Raw genomic sequence first — 13,327 nt, forward strand, 5'->3', positions numbered from 1 at the left:
ACTGAAACAAGTTTATACTTTGTGTCAAATACTGTGTTAGATAGTCACTGATTAACGTTTTAGTTTATCTAAATGTGGATCCTGCTGATCCTGTCACCTCATTCCAGGGGGTCAAATACTTTGAAATATATTTTGTTATATTTTCACTCTTGTCTCTGTCCAGTTTTTAAAAAGTGATTCCCAACAAGCTGACTGTCTCACTCAGGTGTGTTCGGTCAGTCCAGAGGGTGCAGGTGAGGGGGCTGGGGACCAGGGTTGGGAACCGTCGCTTAGACTGTGTGAGTAAAATGAATGAATCTATTCGGCACACACACCCAAAATAGCAAAGACAACTCTCAAAGAAAACAATCTAACAACGTACCCATGTGCCTGAAAGGGTGTCGACAGCAGTGTTGTCAAAGTAACTTTGAAAAGTTACTTCATTAGTTACTTTATACAATTACTTCATTAGCAGCTGCGGACAACTTGTCAGCAGCTGCTGAATGTAATTAATAAATTAATAAAGTAACTCATAATCTAACTTGGTTAAGATTTAGTACTCAGAAAAGTAACTATTAGTTACTTTGCTGATTAGTTACTTTGCTGATTGCTCAGTTTTAAGTGTAAGCAAGTTAGATTACTAGTTACCTTATTAGTTACATTACTTATTAGTTGCAAGTTTTCGGCAGATTCTAATAGTCATTTCCTAAAACTGCTAATGAAGTAACTGCATAAAGTAACTGTATAAAGCAACTAAAAAAGTAACTTGTCAAAGTTACTTTGACAACACTGGTAGACAGAAGCAAAAGCTTATAAACACCCAACCCTTTAACCAAAAACTAAAAATCTATAGATATGTATATAAAAATATACATATACCCATGATAGCAAATACAAAATATAAATTAATCACTGAGCTAAAATTTCAAAACTCAAAACATGCAAACACCAGTGCACCAAAAACAGAAAGTGTGGATCCTTTTGCACTGCTTTAATGCGAAATATATTCAGTCACACAAAATTCACTTTCTGAACAACTTCAGCTGAAGGTGACAGCTGACAGGATGACAGAGCACGTCTGAGCAAAAGTGATGACTTTTGCATTGCACATGTATATCAGTACAAAATATCGAGGTAGTCACTGCAGAAGAGAGTTTCTGCAGCGACTACATATATTTTGTGCCGATATACATGAACAAAAATAAATGAAATGTGTGATGTATTTCAACTCTGGAGATAATCAATATGATAATTGGGTTCTATTTATGTGTGTTTTTTCTGTATTTAAGTTGCACCAGACTATAAGTTGCAGGACCTCAAGATAAGGATAATGTGACTTAAGTCATTGTGTTTTACAGTCATTTTAACATTGCATGATCATTTGCAACTGTGTTTGTGTGATATTATACTGGCCAGTACACTTACAAATGAATAATAATAATAATAGTAATGATAGATAGATAGATAGAAGCGTTTTACAGTCAGTTGGTGTTGTAACCTTTATGTGTGTGTGTGTGTGTGTGTGACTCCGTCCTCCAGCATTTTGAGAGTCTCAGAAAGAAAACCTCTTATAAATGCAGCCTTTCACGTGAAGCTGTGAGCTGGCAAACCGCAGCACAGGATCAGGACGGACCTTTATGGGGTAAGTGTGCAGTAAATGTTTCTAAAAACCAAAAAGGTGAACGCAGCAGACAAATATAGATAAAACGGTGCACGACTTATTTGTGTGCAGCCACAGTCAGTCAGTGTGTGACCCATGCACGCACTCACACACATACTCACACACACACGAGAAGGCAACTCAGTTAAAAGCACTTCTAATTTATTGATTGTGGAATGTTCATTTGTTGTTTCACATTAACTGTCATCCATACAACAGCTGATTAAGACTTAAAGATGGACTGCACAAAGGATCCGGACAGACATCGGCAAATAATTGATGTCTGGCTTTGCCATTGTCCTGGATCAGGACTATGATCTAGCCTGTCAATCACGTCCTGGACTCAGCCATCAGAAGCCAGTGACATTCACGTCTCCGGGTCCTCGGCCTTTGAGATTGAGAGACGCCTGGGAAGAGCTTATGGAGTCTTGAGGTCAGTGGACCGAGGTGTTTGGTGATGCTTATATCTTTGAGGGGGAACGAAGGTCCAGGTCTTTAAGGTCCTGGTGCTGCCCGTCTTACTGTATGGTTGTCAGACTTGGACACTAATCTGTGACCTATGAACGTCTTTGGTACTTAGTCTCTTTGAAGGATCCTTGAGTACCAGTGGAATGACTCCTGGAGAGCATCACTTGCATTGTGAGGGAGCGTCAGCTATGACACTTTGAGGACAGATGGATGGATGGATGGATTCTTACCAAAACACTGTATCTGCCATAAATAATGCATAAATAAATGCAGCAGGAATTATATTTAGAAATAAGAAGAACAGTGATTTCAGTGGAACCACAGAATGGCTCTTAATGGGGGTGATGGCCAAAAAAAAAAAAAATTATTTATCTGTCTGGTCAATTATTTTCTGCACTTTGGTTTCAACAGATGAAACCAACAGTGTGATGGCACAGAGTGCCTTTTAGCAAAACAGATCAAATAAAATTAAAATCTCACAATGACAGTGACCAAACCAGTTTTCATCAAAAAATAAGGTGAATGTGATTAACAGCTTGAAACAATAACTTGAAAAAGAAAGAAAGAAAGAAAGCAGAGACACATGATGATCATTTAACACATAGTTTCATTGTTTGGGGAAAAACTCAGCTTTGGGTAGAATTTTGTCTATGATGATATTTTTACGGCCCATATTTAAAAAAAAAACTCTAGCAGTGTTTGAGTGTCTGCAGGTTAATTAATACGAGGTCTGTGATGAAAAAAGAAGTCCTTTTTATTTTTTTCAAAAAATAAATGGATTTGATTCATATGTTTTTACGTCAGACAAGCTTGAACCCTCATGCGCATGCGTGAGTTTTTTTCACGCGTGTCGGTGACGTCATTCGCCTGTGGGCAGGCCTTGAGTGAGGAGTGCTCCACCCCGCCCGTCGGAATCTCTTTGTCTGAATAGCCGCTGCGGACGGCGCGCGTTGCTTTATCAACATTTTTTCTGGACCTGTGAGGAATATCCGAGTGGACACTATTCTAGAAATTAAGCTGGTTTTCGGTGAAAAGTTTAACGGCTGATGAGAGATTATGGGGTGTTTCTGTCGGTGTAAGGGCTTCCCACGGAGCGGGACGTCGAGCAGCACTTCCAGGCGCCGTCGTCGGCCTGTTTCGACCTGAAAACATTCTAATTTAAGGCTTAATTCACCCAGGACGTCGTTGGAGAACATAGAACATTCAGAACAGGCCAGCATGAGGACTTTATGCGGACATTCCACTGTTTAAGGACATTTTGTAATGAAAGACGTGCGCGCAAATTCGCCGAGTCGTTTCCGTGACGACTTGGCGAATCTGTGTGCGCCGTGACAGGAAAAACACCTCCGTGTTGAAAACTATTTGTAAAATTCAGGCGGCTTTTGATGGCTTTCAACAAGTGAGTAACTGAGAAATTGTTTAACAGCTTGGGCATGTTCCAACTTGCCCGTTAAGGTTTCCAACGGAGGTGTTTTTCCTGTCGCGACCCCCCGCGGTCGGGTCCGGCCCGACATGCGACTCTGCCCGCACGTTCTTTCATTACAAAATGTCCGTTAACAATGGAATGTCTGAATAAACTCCTCATGCCGACTTCTTCTGAAAGTTCTCTGTTCTCTGACGACTTACTGGGTCAACAGAGCCTGAAATGTGGAAGTTTTCAACTTGAAACGGCGAGACGCTGCCGCCTCGAAGCTCAGTTCGCCATCAGGTGCCATGGGCCGTCCTTACGGCGACACTACCAGACCAAAATCTCTCATCAGCCGTTAAAACTTTTACTGAAAACCAGCTGAATTTATCGAATGGTGTCCACTCAGTTGTGCCTTACAGTTTTGAAAAAATTTTAATCAAACAAAGCAGCAGTCTCTGAGCCATTCCTAAACAATGAAAAAATCGACGAGAGGGTGGGCGACTCCTCACTCAAAGACTGCCCACAGGCGAATGACGTAACCGACAGGTGTGAAAAAACTCTTGCATGCCCACGAGGGTTCAAGCATGTCTGATGTAATCACACGTGATTCAAATCCATATGGTTTTTGAAAAAAATAATAAGGTCCATTACTTTTATCACAGACCTCGTAAATAATATTAATAATAATAATAAATGTCTTGGAGTGGACGTAGAATTTGTGGCTGCACCTGAAGGATCGTCACTTGTGACCTTCCTAAAGTTGCACAGAGCTGTGATGTCATAAAACAATAAAAGCGTGTGATAGAGGTCGTTATTTTTATTGGCACTCTAATTGTACTTGTGTCACCGTCTGTTGTTAATAATTCCTCTGATAACCCAATTAGCGACCAGCGTGGATCCGTTTTAATTACAGCTTCTCTTGCTTTATTCTCTGGACAAAACCCCTCATTCATCACTGCCGAGTTCTTTTATTACCGCAGACGACAACAATGCAGCAAGGAGCACGACCCCTGAATGTGACGTGGGTGTTGACACCATCGTGGATAAGATTGGTTTTCAGATATCAGGATTCTGGATTTCATGTCTCTCCTGAGCTGGAGATCCTGCAGTCCCCAACAAGTTGCTGGACGTCACAGTTGGTCTGTACACAGGTACCGTGAGCGAGGTCACGTCAGACTATCTGGTTGGGTGATTGTCTACCAAGACCCAGGCCGGCTCCTCAGTGGGTTTGGATGCAACAACATGTGCCATCTGTGACATGCTCCCTGACATGACCTGACCTGAAGTGATCTGAGCTGACCTAACCTGTCCTGACCAAACCTTACCTGAATCTGACCCATCCCAACCTGAGCTGATCTGACACAACCTGACCAGAGCTGACCTTTCCTAACCTGAGGTGACCCAACCTGACTGACCTGACCTGACCTGACCCAACCCAGCCTGAGCTGATTTGACCCGAGCTGACTAGAGCTGATCTTACCAAATCTGACCTGACCCAGCCCAACCTGATCTGACCTGACCTGACCAGACCTGAACAAACCTGAAGCTTTGTGCTGCATCACAAGCAGATTAAATTTTTTTTTAAGTGTTTCAGGTCATTTCTCATTATTTTCCTACATGTTGTTGCTGTTAACACATCCAGAGTCTCCATCTTGACAAAGAACTCATTGTCAGTGGAAGAAGAGTCATAAAAACAATTCCATATATTTAGTTTGGCTCAGAGATATTATTGAAATTTGTCTCCGCCCAGTTACAGGTTGTACTGTTGATCTTTCAGAAGACAAAAGTAAATAATGTCAATAAACGGTGCCATCCAGATCACATAATCTCATTTTATATTATTTAAAAAAAACAGTTCAAAAGAATCTGGAACAGAAATTCTAAATAAATACACAGGTGATTAAAAGGTTCGTTCACAGATAATCCAGTGTGCCAAATTCTTTAATGGTTCAAAAAAAACAAAAAAACAACTAAAACTTTCAAGGTATTCGAGATAGCAGCCTGGTGTTTGTCCAATTAGAAGAAGACTATTCATTCGAGAGGTTCCACTGCCCTTAAAACACTCAAATATTCCTCTGACGTTTGATAACTGAACAAAGAGCAAAAGTTTACTTACTGATGTGACTCATTTAATCAACATTTATGATTTTCTCCTGTTATTTGACGTTTTAATTCAATAACATTCGAATGCAGCACAAATGTAAATAATCTCATTTTAAAGGCATTTGAGCTCCCGAAACCCAAACCTGTTTCCAGGAGAAACCAGCGACGTGTCGTGTTTAAACCCAGCAGCCCCAGAGGTTTCAAATGTCCAAAAAGAATTCAGATTTTTTTTTTTCTGTCATTCAGGTCACTGATGCTTTGTTACATCACAATGACATCATCAACTGGAAGGCACTCCGAGTGCGTACCTCCACCAAGGACACGTATTGCTTAAAACATCTTCTGGATCCTGGATCCAAAATATGTTATGGGTCAAATTTAAAACAAAATCCCTTATTTTCTAGGACATTATCCATCTACTCACCCAATTTCACCAACATCCACTCATTTTGAGTTTAAATGTTACTATGTGCCAAATGTTCTTCTGGATGTCAGTTCCAGAATATATTCTGGATCACCTTCAAAACAGTATCACATATTTCTCAGAACATTATCTATCTGTTGACCAAATTTCATTGATATCTGTTGAAGAAGCGGAGGATCATATTTAAGGTGGGTAGCCAATGAAAACGCAAAGCTTGTGTCCAGAAGGGCCCATGGCACGTGTCTCTCACTCCTCCTCAGCACTGTTGTTGAGAGTGCCAGTTGGGAGCGTGGCTGCAATTGGGAAGAGAACCCGGATCACTGGCATTCCAGTCCAATGTGCAAACCATTATGCCACCGCCTCCCTGTTTGTCAATTTTTGAATGATCTTAAGAGACAAACAAACAAAAAAAAAAGGAAAAATGCCTGTGAAAACATTATCACCTTGGCGGAGGTAAGAACTGTACTTAGAACTGGCATTGTCTGAGAAGGAACCCATGTTGGACTCACCCCCCAATCCAGCAGGAGTCATGGACTCTCATTCACTTCAAGTTACAGTCTCCAGGGATAAGCACCAACCCGATCCACCAACCCAATAAGCACCAACCCGATCCACCAACCCAATAAGGACCAATCTGATCTGTAGTAGTTCATTCGGCTGCTCCTGGTTTTTGTTTGGGGTCGCCACAGCAGATACAGCCTAATCCGCATTGGTAATTGGCACACGTTTTACGCCGGATGCCCTTCCTGACGCAACTCCAGTTTTACCTGGAGAAACACACACAGCCGCTGGTGTTCCAAAGAGGTCTCCCATCCAAGTACTAACCAGATCCTGCTCTGCTTAGCTTCTGAAATCTGACGGGATCAGGCTTACACAGAGCAGACCGGCTGCACCACCCAGTAAGCACCAACCCAATCCACCAACCCGATCCAACAACCCCATACGCACCCACCTGATCAACCAACCAGGTTTTCAGTCCTGTATAGGACTTATTTACCACATTCTGCACTCAGCCACCTGAAGTGTATCTCATGTGCTGAAAGTCCAGCTTCTTAAGATATTAACTTATGTCTGTATTGACATTCATGCCTTGTCCTTTGAGGTTGACATACGCCTGGGAAGACCTTGTGGAATCACAGGGTCAAGAGAAAGAGGTGTTTGGTGATGCTGATCTGTTTTTATGAGACCAAAGGTCCAAGTCTTCAGGGTGCTGATGCTTCCTGTCTTACTGTATGGTTGTGAGACTTGGACACGAACCAGTGACTTAAGATGTCTTTGGTACCTGGTCTCTTCAGAGGACCCTTGGGTACTTTTGGAATCTAGAAAGACTTTGTGCCAAAGGAGCGGTTACTTCAGGAGGCTCAGATGAGGAGGACCACTTGCATTGTGAAGAAGCATCAGCTATAATATTTTCCCCATGTGGTGCATTTTTCTGAGCATGATCCAGCACACGGTGCCTCAGCAGTGGATGGAGAAGACCAATGACATGCCCATGTATCACCTGGCTGCAGTAAATAGATGGTTACCTTCAGGAGGACGTGATGGACCAGTTGTCTGTCTGGATGGTTCCCAATCAGCACCATGAGAATCAGGATCCTTCTGTGGTGTGATGGACGTAGTGGCATGCAGTACCAGAACAATCAGGATTGTGCAGCTGTGCAGTACTGTCTGATATAGGTCCATGTCTAAACCCAGAGCCTGGAAAAAAGAACCCTGTGAACAGTGACTGAGTCCAATGTGACATTAACTGCCTCACAGCATGAAGATCCTGCTTTCAAGCCCGCCTGTTCTTCTGGAGCATCCAGAGCTGCATCAAGAAGATGACATCAGGTCTAAAACCTGTGCCAAACAAACATGTACTGTAAAAGTCGCTCTGCCACATGATGTTTGTTTGATAAATCAGTGTGGTGGATTGATGTCCCTGTAACTGTCCAAAACTTGCTGAAAGCAGGCCGGCTACCTGCTCAGGGCCTCAATTTCCAAATGCATCTTCAACCTAAAATGATCTCAGTTCCTCTGTGGAGTCAGATGATCATAACCTGCAGATGCTTTTGGAAAATCATCACCGTTTTAGTATTTGTTTTCTAATTTGATTTGTGCATAATGTTGACTTGTGTTCTGTTTCTTATTTATAGCATCTTTTTTCACCTCACTACTGCCTCCAAATTAGTCAACATTAATCTTTTTTTAATTTATTTTTAATCTTCCCAGCATAAAACAGACAAATGAACTATTAGCATTTTTATGGGCTCAATGTCGATCTGCTTGCTGCTGTTTATTGATTTTGTCCATTTGTGTGTAACTGAGACTGTGCAGATCCTCAGATGCTCAGCAGCAGAAGAATTGAACAGCAGCTTTTGAACCATCAGCTGCATGAGGATCTCTGCATCAAAGAGGCAGCTGAACTTTTGCCAGCATGTTTTTTTCTGCAAACATTCCACAAGGTCTATTTGGACAGACAGTGCGCAGTTTTCCGCTCAGTAGTCAGCATCTCTTCAGAATGTCAGTCAGGAAGGTGCTGGAACACGACCCCTCACTGTGCATGACGTCATGTTCTTTCATTCACAATGAGTGTCGGCTTGTTGTCCAAATTTATGAGAAACAAATCAAATGCCTAGTGGATGAACTATCAACATGTCATAACTCCTTCATGCATTTTGTGATTTGCTTGAAATTTGAACTGTGTGATGAGTGGTTGCCCCTGTACGCACATGCCCACATCTGGTCACAAGGTAACGCCCTGGCCTCGGTAGGCGGTCGCGCGGAACAAGGGCCCGTATATGACTGTTTGCAGTCAGTTCAAATTGTTTCTTTCTGACTGAGTGATGATGTTTGGGTCTGCGTGGCCTTGACATTTGATCAGTTCTTTCCAAAATTTGATGAACACACAACTCTTTCACCATGTTTAATCTACAGTATATTAGTGCCAAACTGTTTGAGGTCACCTGCATGTTTTCCTTGTCAAGGTTTTCCAGGCAAATTTATATATATTGTCATGATCTGGACCCTTTGCTTTGTGTTTCTGTTTTGACATGTTTAGTTTAGATCAGTGGTGTCCAAACTATTCCAGAAAGGGCCGAGAGGGTGCAGGTTTTCTTTGCAGCCACTGACTTCAGCAGGTGATTTCACTGATTAACATCACTTGGAGCAGGTGGGATGAATTCATCAGTGAAATCACCTGCTGGAGTCAGTGGCTGCAAAGAAAACCTGCACCCTCTCAGCCCTTTCTGGAATAGTTAGTCACACTCTGTTTGGGCCACACCCTGTTCTGGATCTTTCCACACACCTGTTTCTAATCTGCAGCTCATCACCTGGGTGTATTTAAGCTCCACTGGTTGCACTAGTTTCCTGCCAAATCGTTGCATCTTGTGCCTTTGCTTCCAGCTTTGTGGTCTATGTTTCCAAGTCCTGCTACCATGTTGTGTTTCAACCACCTGCCTGTTTGTACCGACCACGTCTTATGTCTGATTCTTTTGGATCTGTTTGCTCATCTTTGACTGCCTTGCTGTGTACCGGACCCCACTGAATCCTTTAGTAAACATTTTTACTAACCAGAGCTACTGTGTTGAGTCCTGCAATTGTAGCCAGACATTTCTGTCAAACCTGATATATATATATATATATATATATATATATATATATATATATATATATATATATATATATATATATATATATATATATATAAACCAAAAATCATTGAATTGCCTTTGGTTGTCTTCTGTGTCCCACTTGGATCATTTCATTCCTATTGTGTTTACAGTGCGATGCTTCATGTTTCCAGCCCTCACGGGAAACACAACAGTGATGTGGTTTGAGATCTTTAAACATCCGGACACAAACTGTTTTTTTGTATCTAAAGAACTGCGCACTTTGAGTTTATGCAGAATAAAAATACTCAGTCATTCCAGATCCAAATGGAAAAATATGAAAGGGTTCCTGCAAAGACGACTCCACAAAGTGACCTTTGCTCATCACTCGCTCAGTGGTGTCCACGTTTTCTCCTGTAACGTGACTTGCACAGTGTTTGCTGATGTTATTGGTGAACAATCAGCCTCTGAATATCACTGCGTTTGGTGAGCTGCTGGGAGAGAGATGTCTGCTCCCATATTTTGACAAATTATTGCTCTGCACAAAGTTTGACAAAATGCATCAAGAGACAAACCAATGAAGCGCTGTAGTGAAGGAGCTCTGTGCACGAGTGGTCTTGTGCATGCGTGGGCGTGCATGTGTGTGCACAAAGCAGAGAACATTTTTGTTTTCAGTATTACAATTCCAACTTTTGAAGAAAACAGCAATCTGAGCTTAAACTTTTCCAGCTGCATGATGTGAATAGCTTCTCAGAGTTCTCCAAAGACCATCAGGTTTACAGTCCGTGGGTTTTCTTTTTTTTTTTTTACAGATGACTTTGTGGTCAGTGGAAGGGGAAAAGCGACCAGAAGGAGGCTGAAAGTCATAAACCCCAGACTTAATGTTGGAAGCGCTGTGGGCTACAGAGGCCAAGTGGCGCTGATTTTAGCAAGTGATGAAGAAAATGGGGTGAACAAGGTCTGCATTTAGTGTCGGCTGCAGAAAAAAACATGCGGCTCACTTTGATTTCTGCACTCTGAGGCTTCAGGACACAGTGAAAGAAACCTTTATGTAAATGATTTTCTCCAGATACTTTAAGGAGAGCCTGTTCAGGACAGATTTACCAAACTACAAAAGACAGTTACATTTGCTTAATGAAGCAAAACTGTGAGTGACTTCTGGCAGACACCTTGAGCTGCAACAACAGGCCTCATTCACACAATTACCACATACCTCCTACTAAAACAAGCTGTATGCATGATCCTCTAAAACACTCCCTCCAGACTGGGCGGGCTATTTAAGATGTAATAATTTTCCAACTTCCCCCTGCTGGAATGGAAAACTTTTGACTGTGTTGAATGTTTTGTCTCCAAAAGGTCAAACAACGTCGAAGTCCAGTGGATTCTACGATGTGACATATTACCCCATAATGTGATAATTAAGCATGGTACAAACTATTCCTTTTTAAAACCCTATTAACTCAGCCAATAATTTGTATCACTTTTTACCAAAAGCAACTTTAACTTTTGACTCCTGTACAAACTGAAACTGACCTTTGTCACCATTCTTGCTGTTTTCCCCCATAACTCCAGAACATTCAGTCATAGACAGTCCAAACTGTACCTTTTTGGAAGCTTTATGATCAGACAAATAATGTGATATAGTTTTCAATATGACTGGAGCTATTTTGAATTTTGACCACTGTGTAATTCTTCAATTGACCTGGCTGCCTATTCAAAATTCAAGTGGCCAGTCGGTTTTTCAAAAGAATTAATGTCTGAGGCGTATTTGTGCTGAATTTGGTGCCATTTGAAAGATTCCTCTGTAAATATTCTCTTATCTGCTGCACTGTATCCACCAACCTGAAAACATGGTGCTGCTGCTGTTGCAAGAAGTATTCTTTAATAGTTCTTTAATAGTTGTGTGACTGAAATCTGTTTACTGTTTTATTATTATTATTATTATTATTATTATTCAGTTGTATTTATATAATGGCACAATATAAAGCGCCTTGGGGCAACTGTTGTGATTTGATGACAAATATGTAGGACTGCTTTTTTGCATTTACGCAATATCTCTAAAATTAGAAAGGTCTTGTCTCAAGAGTGATGCTGAAAAACTAATTCATGCATTTATTTCCTCTAGGCTGGACTATTGTAATTCATTATTATCAGGTTGTCCTAAAAGTTCCCTGAAAAGCCTTCAGTTAATTCAAAATGCTGCAGCTAGAGTACTGACAGGGACTAGAAGGAGAGAGCATATCTCACCCATATTGGCCTCTCTTCATTGGCTTCCTGTTAATTCTAGAATAGAATTTAAAATTCTTCTTACTTATAAGGTTTTGAATAATCAGGTCCCATCTTATCTTAGGGACCTCATAGTATCATATCACCCCAATAGAGCGCTTCGCTCTCAGACTGCAGGCTTACTTGTAGTTCCTAGGGTTTGTAAGAGTAGAATGGGAGGCAGAGCCTTCAGCTTTCAGGCTCCTCTCCTGTGGAACCAGCTCCCAATTCAGATCAGGGAGACAGACACCCTCTCTACTTTTAAGATTAGGCTTAAAACTTTCCTTTTTGCTAAAGCTTATAGTTAGGGCTGGATCAGGTGACCCTGAACCATCCCTTAGTTATGCTGCTATAGACTTAGACTGCTGGGGGGTTCCCATGATGCACTGAGTGTTTCTTTCTCATTTTGCTCTGTATGCACCACTCTGCATTTAATCATTAGTGATTGATCTCTGCTCCCCTCCACAGCATGTCTTTTTCCTGGTTCTCTCCCTCAGCCCCAACCAGTCCCAGCAGAAGACTGCCCCTCCCTGGGCCTGGTTCTGCTGGAGGTTTCTTCCTGTTAAAAGGGAGTTTTTCCTTCCCACTGTCGCCAAGTGCTTGCTCACAGGGGGTCGTTTTGACCGTTGGGGTTTTTACGTAATTATTGTATGGCTTTGCCTTACAATATAAAGCGCCTTGGGGCAACTGTTTGTTGTGATTTGGTGCTATATAAATAAAATTGATTGATTGATTGATTGATTTGGCGCTATATAAATAAAATTGATTTTGATTTTTTTTTTTTTTTTGATTTATTCTATATTATTTATTTTTACTAGTTTGGGAGGTCCTGCAATTTACACACACAAAAGACTGGCTTTTCTGTGTGGAGTTTGCGAGTTCTCCGTGTTTGTGTGGGCTCCCTTTGGGTGCTCCGGCTTCCTCCCACATCCAAAGACATGCAGATTAGATGGACTAGAAACTTTAAATTGTCTGTAGGTGTGAATGTGTTTGTTTGTCTGTGTCCCTGTGACAGACTGGCGTCCTGTCCAGGGTGAACCCGCCTCACACTCTATGACTGCTGTGATAGGCTCCAGCCCCCTGTGACTCTTAATTGGAGTAAGCGGTTGAAGATGATTGAGTGAGTGAGTGAGTCTGCACCATCTTTAATATGCTGTGATTGACAGCAAAATCCTCAACATATCTTCAGACAGAACAGCAGCTCCTCACTTCACATATTATTTCACTTCAATTTCCTTGTTCCCTTGAAAATAAATTCATGCATCTTTGGACATTTCCTCTGTTTTTGTTTAGTTTTTTTTTCTAACAGCCAATTCAGTTGTTGCTGCTGGTCTGTTGCCAGCTTTAATTTGTGTCCAGCTGCATTCCAAGTTTGGGGAAAACTGAAACCAACCCCAATAAGGAAGCAAAATCTGAGCTTCATCATTTCT

At 41.6% G+C, this 13,327-nt stretch overlaps 1 long non-coding RNA gene across 1 annotated transcript; it reads left to right on the plus strand.

Annotated features, from left to right (window-relative positions):
• Nucleotides 1-1,505: 1,505 nt before the first annotated feature.
• LOC117526039 lies at nt 1,506-10,676 on the plus strand. Its single transcript, XR_004565197.1, has 3 exons — nt 1,506-1,621; nt 1,859-2,072; nt 10,445-10,676. It is a non-coding gene; the product is annotated as an uncharacterized LOC117526039 (long non-coding RNA).
• The last annotated feature ends 2,651 nt before the right edge of the window (nt 10,677-13,327 follow it).

Source organism: Thalassophryne amazonica, chromosome 15 (assembly GCF_902500255.1).
Source record: "Thalassophryne amazonica chromosome 15, fThaAma1.1, whole genome shotgun sequence".
NCBI classification, from domain to species: Eukaryota; Metazoa; Chordata; class Actinopteri; order Batrachoidiformes; family Batrachoididae; genus Thalassophryne; species Thalassophryne amazonica.